Source organism: Platichthys flesus, chromosome 4 (genome assembly GCF_949316205.1).
Source record: "Platichthys flesus chromosome 4, fPlaFle2.1, whole genome shotgun sequence".
Classification (NCBI taxonomy): domain Eukaryota; kingdom Metazoa; phylum Chordata; class Actinopteri; order Pleuronectiformes; family Pleuronectidae; genus Platichthys; species Platichthys flesus.
Genome location: NC_084948.1, coordinates 12,957,272 through 12,971,686, shown reverse-complemented (window position 1 = coordinate 12,971,686; position 14,415 = coordinate 12,957,272).

The following is a 14,415-nucleotide window of genomic DNA, read 5'->3' as shown; positions in this document are numbered from 1 at the left end:
TTTTCTAAAGATACTTTCAGACATCCAATTAGCTCCAGATATTCTTCTGACATTTTCCAGAGGGGTTGTGAGTTAGAGCGTAAATGTTCAAGTCAGTTGCTGTGGACGTTTTCCAGAGTTTTTCCTGCCAGTTCCCTTCTAAAACTGACATATTGTCCATGAGGGAATACAGCGGGAGATGACGTGGACGATTCACGAAGCAGATGCCAAAGAAGATTTTAGCTTGGAAACACAAGATTCAAGAGTTTTAGACAATAAGGGCCGATGCTGGTGTTGATGTGCCGTAAACGAAATGTTTTTCCAGCCACAGAACAGAAGACATTATGTCCTCCTTCCGGTTTTCAGATATGGGAACAGCCTAATTTAGACATGCTAAAAAAAAAAATGTATGTATGTAATGTAGAACAAGAGACAAAGAAACAGATGTGAAAAAGATGCTCTCTTGTCTGGCGTCACAAGGATGATCTCAACTGCTGCTTATTGTGGTGCAGTGGATTAGCGGAGGCAGCCTTTATCCCAGTCTGTGATTGGCTGAGCTCAGAGGCTCACCTGGCCAAGGTGTGAAAGATGAGAGGCCTTTAATGGATTACATTTCACTCACACACATAAATATGTCAGTTATTACCGACAGCATTAGAGATGAACACAAGGCTATAAAACCGAATATTTACACCCTACCCACACGCGCACACTCACACACACACACACACACACACACTCACACACACACACACACACACACACACACGCACAAACATTTTCCTGCACAGCCTGAGGGAAGGAGGGGGAGGAGAGGACAGGAGCCTCTCATACTTCACCTGCAGCTTTATACCCCCCCACACTTCTCCTCAATTCATCCCTCTCTTGTTCCTCCTCCTCTCCCTCGTTGTCTCTCTCTTTTGGCTCTGAGCAGTTGTCGCTCTGCACGTCACATAAGAAAGGAGGTGAAGGATAAGTAATATAATACCTGAAAGTTAATACAGGTGTAGGTCATGGTAGTTTATCATGTGTCTGTCATCCACAGGCTGGTGGAGGAAAAGAAAACCTCTTGCAGTCAATCTCATTTTGATTTTGCTTGAAGCCATTGAAATTGTATGCATGTTATATTCCCGGTTACCTGGTATATAATATAATATAACCATAAAATGTGTAGTAAAACATTTTTTTAGATAATGACATTTTAAGATCGAACTGAATCAAAAAATGATTCCGGTTTATAACAACATATTGGAGCTTTGGACATTGATTAAGTTTTGCAGAGTAAGTTCAAAGATCTGGGCAACATTGCAACACCTTAGGATGACAAACCAAACCAAGTTTATTTAAAGATAAAACTGAAGGTAATGCACCATTGTTATAATTACACTTTGCCTTATGGCGATCGAAGGATGAAGGTTCCCCTCTCCTGCGTTATGCTAAGCTAAGCTAACTGGGCCCGTCTGTAGCTTTATATTTATAATGCAAGCACTAGAGAAATGGGGGGTTCTTCTCTCTGGGTTCAGGGGAGCTGGTTCCCCAAGTGGAGGAGTTAAAGTATCTCTGGGTCTGGGATGGTGGAGCATGAGATGGACAGGCAGCGTGGTGCAGCAGTAATGCAGGCCTTGTACAGGACCGTTGTGGTAAAGAAGGAGCTGTGCAGCAATGCCAAACTTTTAATTTACCAGTTCATCTATATTCCAACCCTCACCTGTTTTTCCCAAGCTCTGGGTAGTGACCAGGAGAATGAGATCGGGAAGACAAGCTGCAGGAATGAGTTTTCTATGTCGGGTAGCTGGGCCCAGACATCCGGAGGGAGCTCGGAGTAGAAGCGCTGCTCCTTCACAGTTCAGTTGGTAAGCGCGTTTAGGCCTGGGTGCCCGCTTTTGGAGATTTAATGTCTCGGGATCCCCCAGGAAGAGCTGGGAAACCTGGCTAGGGAGAGGGACAACTGGGATACCCCACTTTGCTGGCCACCTGGGCCCAGAAGAAAATGAATGTATGGATGGTAAAATGATATCGATCTAGTCTTTTAATTCTTAGGGGTAAACAAATTTGATGGATGTATACAACAGTTTAAGATTTTATTCGATTTGAGTTGTATTTTCTCTGCTTAAAAACTGTATGGCGGTCTAACTGCTGGTGGTCCATTCCCCGTCTGACTTCTGTCTCAGTGATGTGGCTGCGTCATTGCCAGATCTGTGCTATAATACACTGGAAGTAGATTTTAATGTCATGACATCACAAGCTGATATGTTACACAAGTGGAGGCTGATGCTGTTGCAGTGCCCAGGGTGACTTTCCAATGGATCATAGCTTTTTCCGATTTATAGCTACCTGTAGATGCTGTGCGGTATCCTAATAAGGCCTTATGTTAAATCTGACATCTGGACTCTGTGCTGACTGAAGGTTGCAAACAAAAGGAAACAAAAAGAAACAGACCGAGGGACTTCAACAGGGAGCTACTTGTTTGATCACCTAAAGGAACGGTGCTTCAAAAATGAAGCAAAAGAATGTGTGTATGGGATAAAAGCAGAGAGGAAGAATAAAAAAAGTGAAGGAGAAAAAGAAAGAAATTGATAGAGGTAGAGAAAGATGAGAGCGGCGGAGAGTCATCTGTGGTTCCCATGGTTCAGAGAATGAGCTGCTTGTGCTCGCATGGTTGAATGTGTGTGTGTGTGTGTCTGTGTGTGTGTGTGTGTGTGTGTGTGTGTGTGTGTGTGTGTGTGTGTGTGTGTGTGTGTGTGTGTGTGTGTGTGTGTGTGTGTGAGTGTGTGTGTGTCATTAGAGTCCCCCAGAGCGCTGAGACCAAAGGGGTCTCACCGTGACACCTATTATCCCCCCGAAACATGACACACCACCAGGGAGAGGGACAGAAGGAGGGACGGGGGGGGATTTCACTTGTTTCTCCCTCCGTTTGTTTGTCCGTGTGTGCGCCTGCACATGTGTGAGTGTGTGTGTGAATGTTATTGCATTGAGTAGCATATGCTGTGTGAGTTAATGTGCACACAGACACACACACACACACACACACTTTAGTGTAGAGTTTATGTCCCTGTGCAGGAAGTCCCTGAGCGCATTTTCCTGTGGTAAAAGGTTAAATGTAGCAGATCGCTGCTCTGTGCCAGGTGTTTACCTTGGCCACACTTCTAAGTCCCTTACACATTTGACAGAATCCGTGGGTAAATAGTGTAACAGTCTGGGGGGATATGATTTGTTTGAGGAGTGAGAATAGTTTAAAGAAAAGGAGCAGGTTATTAAATCTTTTTTTTATGAGCTACTCTCACATGATTGTCCAAAAGTCAATAAACCATTGTGCTAAAGTCCTTATTTGTGCATTCATTTCAAAAATCCAGGATAGAAAAGTAGATTGACATCCACAGCGACGCATTAGTGCCAAAGATTTCAAGTATAAAGTCTATGCACTTAAGAATCCTATTTAACTTTTGTAACAGTGCAATACCCTTATCCACACCATTCATTGGCCCATATGATCTCACACAAAAACACATGTTTTTTTATCTCGTAATATTGTGAACTTTTCTTATTAAACACAACCTTGTTCTTGTATTATGACTTTATTCTCGTTTATTAAATTATTATATAGCCCGTTACTATAACTATTAAACTATATTTTATATAATTCTCAGATTAGGTTAGGTCTTCAAAAAATTATAATCAAATGACTGGACATAACCAAAAGCATTCAGTGAAATTTGCTCTGGAGTTTCATGTAAATGTCTGAATGAGAATGGTAAATAAGTAAGACAGGGAGAGCAGGTTGTTTTGTGGCTGAAAACAGTCGATGTAGTTTATGGCCGAGATGGTATAGAAGTTATCAGGAGGGGGGAGTGGACTGTGCACAGGGTGTCAGGCTGCTGGAGGGCTGGATAAAGGAAATGTGTGTGTGTGTGAGTGAGTGTTTGGGCGGGGTGGGTGTATGGTTGATATAAGTGGGAGCTGTTTGCAGGGGGGTCGACTTGAGACTTTTAAACCCTGGCTCCTCTCTTTCTATAGGCCTTATCAGGTTTCCTAAAGTCTGCCAGCAATGAAGAAATACAGAGCCAAAAGGAGATGGAGGGCACAAGTCGCGACCGGGGTTTAGAGCGGTTGCAGGGTTGGGACTGAAGGCGGGGGTAAAGTGGGTGTGGTGGGGGACGGGGAAAAGAAAGAAAAAGAGAGTTTGAGGGGGTGGATGCAGAGATGGTGGAGGAAAATAAGTTATAGATAGGATAGAGTTAAAGAAGGGCAAATGAAGAAGTCTAGAAATGAAGTGGGAAAACAGAAGCACAGAAGAAGGAAAGGAGAGGAAAGAGGGACATATAAAAACACTGAGGCACATGTCTGAAAGTCAAAGTAGCCCCCGTCTTTCTTTCTCTTGGAGCCGTCAAAATAATGGATTGTCACGCTAAATGGCCGGATACAAGAGGGCAAAGGGGTTGCCTGGGCGGGTGAGTCAAGAGGGAGGGGGGGTAATTGTAGAAGGCGAGGGGGAGGAGGAAGGCAGTTTGGATAGACGAGGGGGAGGCGGACAGGCTGACGAGTCGGGTACGCTTCCAAGTCAATTCATTCCCTATTAAGGAGCGGCGCCAAAAACAACATGAAAGGCCGATTATCATTCTGATTGTGAGATCAGGTTTTCATCAGTTTTGCTTTTCCAGCTCCCTGGTCCCTTTTTCTTTTTTTTTGCGAAATGGCTTTTAGAAACAAAGTGGTCCCCCACAGAAACTTCACACTGACCTTCCCAGGGACTGGTATGAAATAGGTCTGTTTTTCTGATCAGCCGTGGCACATTTTTTACATTTGACAAAGCATTTTCAGTGGTTTTGGCTCCTTTACCTGGGTCACAGATCTTCATTATTCAACCGGACTTACAGCTTTTAAAAATAGCATAAGCGGGGACACAAGGTATTTGGAAAACACCAGGAAGGCCTTTGGTTTGTGTCAAAACTCTGGACAGCTGCTTTGTTCACATAATTTGGCCGACCTCTTCAATATTTCTGAACAAATGAAAATGTGTCTTGGCTGTTGCAGTGTTTTGAGCAGATTTTTCCTGGCCCAATAGCATGCCAGTCATTTTGTGGATTTACAAAGCCTCTGGTAAAGATCGGCTTTAGAGTGTAAAACAAGGACAAGCTACACACACACAAACACACACACACACACACAAACACACACACACACGCAAACACACATGCTCTCCAAATCGGTAGGAAAACTAATCTGTATTTAATAAACAGATTCTGTCTCCTTGACATCTTTAACTTTCTGTTTAGTTTGCATAAAAAGTTTGCTATTGTATTTTTACAAAGTGTGTTCTATTTCTGGTTCTTTTGGAACTTCTGTTTGCCAGTCAGAGTTATATCCTGCCCAGGGGCGTTGCACCGGGATAAGCAAACAGACAAACGGGGAACCCCAATAAGGGCGGATTACGTTAGTCCACAGCAAAAAAAGGTTTGTTTTGGTTTCACATGGCAGTTTGGAGCGCACAACAAAGAATGTGTATGACATTTGTTCTTACTGTCATCATTACACCCATTCTTGTCATTGATTGGTTTGTGTGTCCTACTATTAATTATGTCTATGCATGGTATGCACACATTTTTGGTAGATTGGAATGATGTGGCCCCCCCAAGGTCCCATTTGCCTGGAGCACCCCAAAAATCCTTTGAAACACTCCTGCCCACAACAACACAAGTAATGGTAATAAGAAATTGCACCGTTCAATTACTACTCTTCTAGTGGATATTTTTGAATGTAGGTCAGCCTATCACAACAAAAACATCATTGTAAGCAGCTACTATTTTGTAAAAGGAGTTTTTTTTTGGTAAATCATGCATGGTTTTGTGAATAAAGTCAGTTTATGTTCACAGAAAACTGTTTTGCTGGAAGCTGTATGTGGATCAGCCGAAGAAAAAAAAGAAATCTCACCCCTTTCTCTTCTCTGCCTCCATCTCCCTTGAAAGGCTCTGAATCAATATGGCTCTTCGATGTATATTTGATGTATCTCTAGACATTGCTCGTGTTATTCCTTCTGACAATACAGGATCAATAACTGACAGCGTATTCATGGCCTCAAGGAGAGACAGGCGCTCCCAGGTTGGGCGTGTGCAGGTTTATCTGTTCATCCAGAGAGAGAGAGCAAGAAGAAAATAAATTCACAAACAAGTCTCACAACATACAGTAAAAGATACACTATATGAGAATCATTGTGTAAAACACACATCAAATATAGATATTAAAGTTGCTGTAACTGTACTTTTACTTATTCAGCTGTGTACAAATACCAAACAGAGATATTTCTTAATTATTTTGGCCAACGTGAGCGAATGGAGTCGTTCATAATCACCCAACGTCTGATTTAGTGGAAAGGTATGCAGTTCATATTTTTCATTTCCCCAACCTCCTCTCACACGTGAAAAGAATGAAAACAAAAGAGGATAGGAGGGAAAAATACGGTAGAAATAACACGGTAACATGAAGTAATGGAAAAGTGTACATGCTTAAATGTATTTCCAAATTGGTTATGAGGTTAAAAAAACACGATGTCCGACCAACTGGCTGCAGTTTAACGAGTGCTGCTTCTTGTGGAAGACGTCATAACATCGGGCGTCATAACATCGACAGACCATCGCTGAAGTTAGAAATGTTGACTTTTCAGATAATTCATTTAATTATCTCTACTTTCTGTCCAAAGTCAATGCGCAAATGGTGATATCAGTCTGGTGAGGCCTGCGATGCAGAGGCCCGTCACACCCAATATGAACAGGCCCATTGTCTTAGAACAATAACCTTTTTGATGGAGCTGTTTTTGTTGCAGCGATGGACATTATTAAGTGGTGTGCTCTCTGAACGTTAGCATGTAAACCTTTTCGAGTAACAACACAAATATGAGCAGAATATGTCTCCTCTCTCCCTCCATGGATCCCAACTCTAATGTCACGTGACGCTGCTTTTCCTTCATTTGTCTCACAATAAGCATTTATAAAATACCGGAGCCAACAGCTACAACCAACATGTTATACATTACCGTCAGTGAAATCCCTGAGCAACATCTTGCACCTAAATGCATTAACTATCTTCAGATGTTGAATATTTAGCAATCTGTTATTTTTGGGAGATGTGTTTCTGTTCACAGGTGTGGGGGGAGGTTTCTTACACGAGCAGCACACAGGTCAAATTCAGACTAGAGAGAAACAGTCAATATTTCGCATTCTCTCGTTAAAATTCTCAGTTGCAATCCGGCTCTCTCCCTCCCCATCCTCAGGTCTTCTGACTCCCACTGCTCTGCTTGCATGTAACATGGATTTACACCCAGTCTCTTGTGAGCGTGTGTGCTCAGCGTTTGTGTTTTCCTCCAGCCCTCAAACATGTGAACGTCTTCATGCATCTGTGGTGTCCTCTGGTCTGTGCAAGCAGGACGGTGAGCCCGGCCGTGTCCCTTGGATGAAGTACTTTCACGATGACTCTTCTGCTTCCAGAGGCTCGTCTCACTGGAACTGTTGGGAGACTCGGCCAAGCATGCGCCGCGTCCCCCCCCCCCCCGGTGCTCTGTTCGGCTGCGCTCTGAGAAAGATGAGATGTTGCAATACCCTTAGAATGGATTGATGGCGCCTGAGGGCCTCTCTGTGATTTGAAATAGAACCAAACATGGTCTCCGTGTAAGATTTCAAACAAAGATTCTCTTCTTTTTTTCCTGGCATTTATTCAAGCAAGCATTGACTTTTCTCCAGAGCAGACCACAGTCCTCATCAAGCAAAGGTTATCGCTACCTAAATCTATGATTGGATGACACCCTGAAAAGAACAATCCCGGAAGGAGCATTAATCTAATGAGAGCTTTTCCTTCACTTCCCATAGTCTGGGTGTTGCACATGCTTTCTTTAGAGAGTTTACTTGCATTGCACAGATGTATAACTACAGCCGTGCAAGCAGTTATTGAGATTGTAATGATTTAAACAACGTAGAGGACAAGTTGCATGGATAAAAAGTGGATAGACAACTTTTTAGACCCACACTGAGAAAGTGAGAAAAAAAGCTTCATGGTTATGGTGCTGCAGGAAAGATGTTTTAAAAAAGGTTTGTCCTTGCAGCCATGTCGAGCTCAGCTCCATGTAAACAGATCGGTCTGTCCGACCAAATATTCCCTCCTCTTTTAACAATCACTTAAGCTGCTTTCAGACAAGCAATGAAGATGGAGCTCCTCTGGACTTCCTCCACAGGGCGCTGTATGTGAGAACGCAAAGGTCCGAGTGAGAGCCTCACATCCTGCGACTCAACCCCTCACCTGAACGCTTCGGAGATTTCTGTGCCTGAGCAGAGAATCTCTTACTGCGTTGTTCATGTGTGAAAGGCAAAGTCTGGACCCAATTCTGGCATATTGTGTTGTGTATTATTTTGGAGCCCACACCTGTTGGGCAAGTCTTAAAGTGTGTGTCTACTTGTGAGCGTGTGTGTGCGTGTGTGTCGCACATTTGCATGGGCAAGTGTTTAAGTGTGTGTGTATGTGTGTGTGTTCGTGTGTGTGCTTGTGCGTGTGTGTGCATGTGTGTGTGTGTATGTGTGTCACACATTTGCATGAAAACATTCAGACAGCAAATGCAAGCAGTGGCAAACAAAGGTACGTGTGCAAATGCATTAGTGCAGTCATGCAAACACAGGCTTGTGCACTGCAAACAAGTGCAGATTCCCCTGTCGGTCCGTTGGGCAAGGGCTCTCCCTCCGTCTCTCCTTGGACACATGGACCCACACACACACACACACACACACACACACACACACGTAGGGAGGGAGGGTTTATGCCAGTCTCGCCCTCTCTGGTCTATTTCTGAGGCGACGAGAAAAAGATCAAAGCTATGTGACCAGACTCCAGGAACGACCTTCTAAGTGTCTCAGGTGTCTCTTATTACAAACATGCAAACACACACGTATATTTATACACACACTTTTATTTACACAGTTACACGTGTACACACAGGGCACAGGCTGATATAAAGGTTGTTGCTCTGATAAGATGGGGAAAAGGGACATTTCTCTGAATCACTTTCACATGTCTCTGCATTAAAGCCACATCAGCCTCCTCAAATCCAAGATTCATTTATCTGGAGGTTGCTGTTGGGGCCGATTGGTGTCAAGTATCTCAGCTTCTACAGCAGGTCAGCCATTTAGCTTCATGTCCTTTTCGGTTGCAAATTGTTCATCTCCAACTCTTCATACACAGAGAAACACACTAAAGCACGCCACATGTTCCCGTCCCTACACCTCCTTCTACTTCAAATAAGAGGATGGATGTCACACAGCTGGGAACTGTCCACAAAAACAACTAAAGCTAACCTGTAACTTGTGAACATAGATTATCCGATATGTTTTCAGCGATCTTCAAACCCAGAGAAATCCTCGACATTATAGAAAAATAACGTGCCATTAAAATTGCAACGAATCCAATTTACCCATGAGTTTCTCCATCCATTTCCTTTGTTTCTATTGGTCCCTCGTAATGGATCACTGTTATTCATTATCGAATAACTGTGATTATTGCTGCGTAACCTGATTTATCAGTAATATATCAATAGTCACATTGATCTACACTGGCAAAGGCAGTCATGCACATGAAGAGAAAAGCTCACAAGCTCACTGTAATTCCCCTGCAGTTATATTCTGCAGTGGTATATAAAATGACTCAACGTTAAAAATGTTAACGTCCACTCTTGCTCATCGCACAGTGGAAAACTTAGCAAGGGGTGAAGAGTTGTAGCAAACATCATGTCTTAGTGTGATCTCACTTTTGGTCTCCCACAACACCCATTACAAATACCTCTGATGGTCTTTGATGTTCAGCCCCTCACACGATGCTGCCAGCCGTCTGCAGCCAAGTGGGCTCCTCAGCCGCCAATCCCTGTCACTGGTCTCTGCTCCTCCCGCCGGCTCCCCCTCACACGATCCTCCCACGGGACAGTGGTCCGACGGTAGGATCACCTGTCTGAGCGCTCCAGGCGACAGATCGATGTCGGCCTCGTGGTTTTTCCTGCACAGACGTATACATGGCGTAGATATTCAGATGCAGCAGTGAATAAAAGACATTGTGTGTTCTTCTTCTCTGAGTGTATAATGTGTGTGTGTGTGTGCAAAAGTAAAGGTCACATCTTAAGCAGTTCTATAAATATTTAAACGAGATGAGGCTCTAGTCAATGTTCCGCTCATGCACACACACACAAACAGACACACACACCGCTTTAGATATTGAGTCACAGCTGAGTGGAAGAGGCCTTGGCCAATGAGCTGTTTTCGGTGTATCCCCATTTCAGAGAGGTGTTAATAGTTCCATCGGGCTGCCGGCCAACACACATCTCGGTCGCCCTGTATCTCTCTCCCGGTTTGTTTCAAGCTGTTCCAAGTGTCTGCTGATGACTTCTGGCTTAAACAAACCAGGACCACACATCTACGCCGAAAGTGTTTTCATCTTCTAACCAGGAGAAATATTGATGCCTGTGATGCAAACTCCCACAGCCCACACTCGAATCCAAAAGCTTCACCATCACTTATTGAGAAAAAACCCCGCAGGAGTGTCTCTCTCTTTGTTGGTCATTCCCTCCCTTATCTTTTTTGTTTATCTCCCCCTCTGGTGTGCTGCTGCTCCTCTCCCAATCTCAGGCGTCAGGTCAGGGGTCAGGAAGCAGAGAGGTGATAAATGCTTCCAGGTCAACTCTCCTGTCTCTGGGGATCAGGTGGAGGGTTTTCTGCAGCGACAGCAACAACATGATCACTCAGCTGCAGCACCACAGCTGAACTTCCCTGACCTGGTGGGTCCCCCTCGCCGTCTCCGCTCCGTGAGCCTCATTTTTAGTTTCTACAAAAGACTTCTACCAGATTCCAAACAAAGGGGGCCTCTCTGCCAGGGCCCCGGCTCTGCTCTGTCCCCTCTCCCTTTGTTTTTTTTTGCTTCTTTTTTCTCTTCCTTGTGTTTCCTGTTTGTCCCAGGTCTGTCTCTCTGTGTGTTTGTGTGTGTACTCCTCTTCCGCTGCCTCACCTGCACAACTACAATTGATCAGCCAATCAGGGAAGATGTTTACATTGGCAGCAATGGGTCAGTATTCAGATTATTGCTCTCCATGTAAACTCAGTCAGTATCTCATGCCTCATGCAGTGCAACAGTACAGTGGAGAAAGTAAAAAAATATCATCTGTATTTAGAGAAATATCTTTAGTCTTTTATTTAATCAAGTGTTCACCATTTTTTTAGGTTGGAATTGATTGCAATCACATTCAGTTTTTTGTTCAATGTTATTATAGAAAACTGACAAAATACCATGGAATTTTTGCAGTTTTGAATGAGGAATAATCATTTAGAAGTTGATTGATTCATTATACTTACACACTCACACACACTCACACACACACACACACACACACACACACACACACACACTGACAAGCACACAGACACATGTTTGTCCGATTCAGAGACAGTGAAATGCCTGCTGTTATTTTAAGAACGTTAACAGCTCAATCTCCCTCATGCTGATCAGCTCCCCTCTCCCGCTGTGAATCGATGCCTTGTGCTCCGGCTCCACGCACTAAAACTAATCTTGTTGACTTTCATAGCTAGTATAATCAGATTATGAATCCCTTGGTCTGGGCGCCACACAGAACAGTGTGGCAGAGGTCACTCAGCGCTCGCTGAGAAATGCCACAGGACTGTGCTATGACTGAACGGGTCCTGAGTTTAGCAGGAGAATGGAAAACTGGAAAAGGGAACAGTCTGCTTTAGACTCTTCAGAATTATTACAACTCCTCAATTTGGCTCCTGACTTGTTTGTTAAGATTTGTACATTCAATCTGGAAACAAACAGTAAGCTTGAGGCAAAATTCTACAACTCAAAAACAAGGGAATCTATTCAATTCTCTCAAATGTTTATGACGTCCGAAGAGGAGGGGATGTTTTCACCCACGTCTGTTGGTTTGTTAGATTGTAAGCAACTTCATACATAAACTACAGAATGGATTACCATGAAACTTGGTTGAAGGATTTGGTATGGATCAGGGAATAACTCATTGGATTTGGGTGCGTATCCAGATCAGGGTGCAGATCCAGGAATCCTTTTTTTGGATATTTTCATTGATTTCTCAGGAAATAATTCTTGGATCTTGATTAAATAAATCAGGCGTATTTAGGGGACTGATTTCAATGAGTGTTTGCAATTTAGTAAAGCTTCACAGATTTAATCGGGTCTGTTGGGCCTTCGCCATTGAATGCCATTCTAGATTTTCCTGTGATTCTTTGTGTAAATTGTCAAATCAAGTGCAGCAGATAAATATTCAGAATTTGTAAAAAAGTGAGTATAAAACTTCCCACAATAAAATGTAGATAAAAATGTTGTCTCAGCACCTGGATTTTTTCTGTGAAATGTTTCAAAGTGGTAATTTTACACATATATAAACTGGAAAATCTAATGAACAGATCTATAAAAAGTATATAATTATATATTTTAGTCATATAAAGGGTTAGATTCTATTAGACTACTGGTAGTATTGATTAAAACAAATTAACAAAGACATCCAAGGAGATCCTCATAGTAATGGTGTAAATTATTTTATTTCAAAGGTTTGATGGAAAAAAATGAATTATTTGTGTTGCATGTGGTCCAAACAGCTTTAGTACTTTTCAACTGCTTCATGCAGAGCAACTGAAAATATTGCGTTTTATTGTTTTTCTACGGAGTCCGTTGCTTTCTTTGATAGACGTCCAAATACCTTGAGTATACCATGGCCAATATACACCACACTACACTGCTCTCTGCTCTGATGTGTGTATATTCAGTGGTAACTTTTACCGTCAAGATTTCCTAATAGTAGCTCTATCTCATGCTGAACTTACACACCTCATATCTTTTTTCCAGCACCACAAATTGTCCAGTGTTTATGTTTGACCCGAGTCTGACATGTGGTGTGTTTCTCTTAGAGCCACCAGAGGAAAGTCCTCCCCGGTTTGTTTGGGTTAGGCGGCAGAGGAATGAGGGGAGGGAGGACAGAGAGATGGAGGGGCGATGGGAGGTGAGGGGAGGGGAGGATGACAGGGGCAAGGGGGGTGTGAGTAATCTGGGACAATGCACTCTGAATTTTAAAGAGGGGAGCAGAAAAGAGCGAGGGAGAAGGGGAGTGGAGGCTCGGAGGAGAGAAAGGCGAAAGGGAGGGTACGGGATGGGAGAAAGGTGGCAGAGGGAGAGGAAGGGAGGGCCGGGTAAGGGGGGCGAGGGAGCCAAAAGGGTAAGATGGTTAGATGGAGGAGAGGGGCGGAATAAAAGGGGGATGGAGGAAGGAGTGACAGAAGGAAAGTGCAGGAGACGGGGTGAGTCCGTGCGATGAAGGACTAAAAGGGTGAAGGAGGAGAGAAAGATGGGGAGGAAAGAGGTGAGAGGGGGGGGGGGGGGAGCCGGAGGAGGTGGAGGAGGCCAGGGACCGTGGGGGGGAGGGGGGGGTTGCATTCCTGGAGTGCAACCAGCCTGGTGCTGCTCGGCTGCCCAGTGTAAACACAGGGCAGAGAGGTGGACTGACGGCCCGTCACTGCGGCTCTGGAGACAGAGGGAAAGCAAGTGAGCAAGAGAGGCGGGAGGTTCTGTTGAAAGAGTAAAACACGTGAAGGTGAGCACAAGATAAAGGGAGCAAGAAGGAGAGGTGGAGAGAAAGACACATTGCTGTAACATGTATAATGGACAGGCTGTAGAATCATGTGAGCAAACAGCCTTACATCCCTTCTCCTCCCCATCTTTATTTTCATCTGCAGATCTGACCTCTCGTCTGTTGCTCTTATTTCTCTTCTCTTTTCAGGTCTTCTCTGTCGCCTCCTGGCAGGCGACCACATGTTGAGGTCAGAGAGACATTGTGTATCCGTGCACTTACATCGCTCTGAGTTTTACACTTAATGCACAACTATTGGTTCATTCCCCTGGAAGGACAGCAACAGGCCCGGATCTAGACTACTCAGATTCGGGGGGCAGTTAGAAATTTAGGGTTGGCACCTTTCACAGAGTTGATTTAGTGATGAGCGTTTTTCCAAGTTTTAAAGAACACGTCACAATATTGAAAGATCAAGATTCTTTTCTTGAAAAGATTTCCGATCATTCAAATGAAAAAAAAAATGTTTTAACCCAGCCATTTGTCCAACCAGCAAAACAGAAATCAGGAAGTTATGCTGGGGAGAATGAAATAAACATGACTGGCAGATTCAGATAGCACAGAATAAAGTTGACCAATAAGGTGGGCACTACACACTTCTAGATATGAAGCCAGCTCATGGATAACTGCGATCATACTCATGGATGCTTCACTTTAAATAATAAGTGTACAGTGCTCAACTCCAAGTGCTATGCCATTCAACCATTGCAGGAGATATTTCGTCACTCTGAAGTGCTAGAGCGACATCTAGTGGCAAATTGACTGCACTG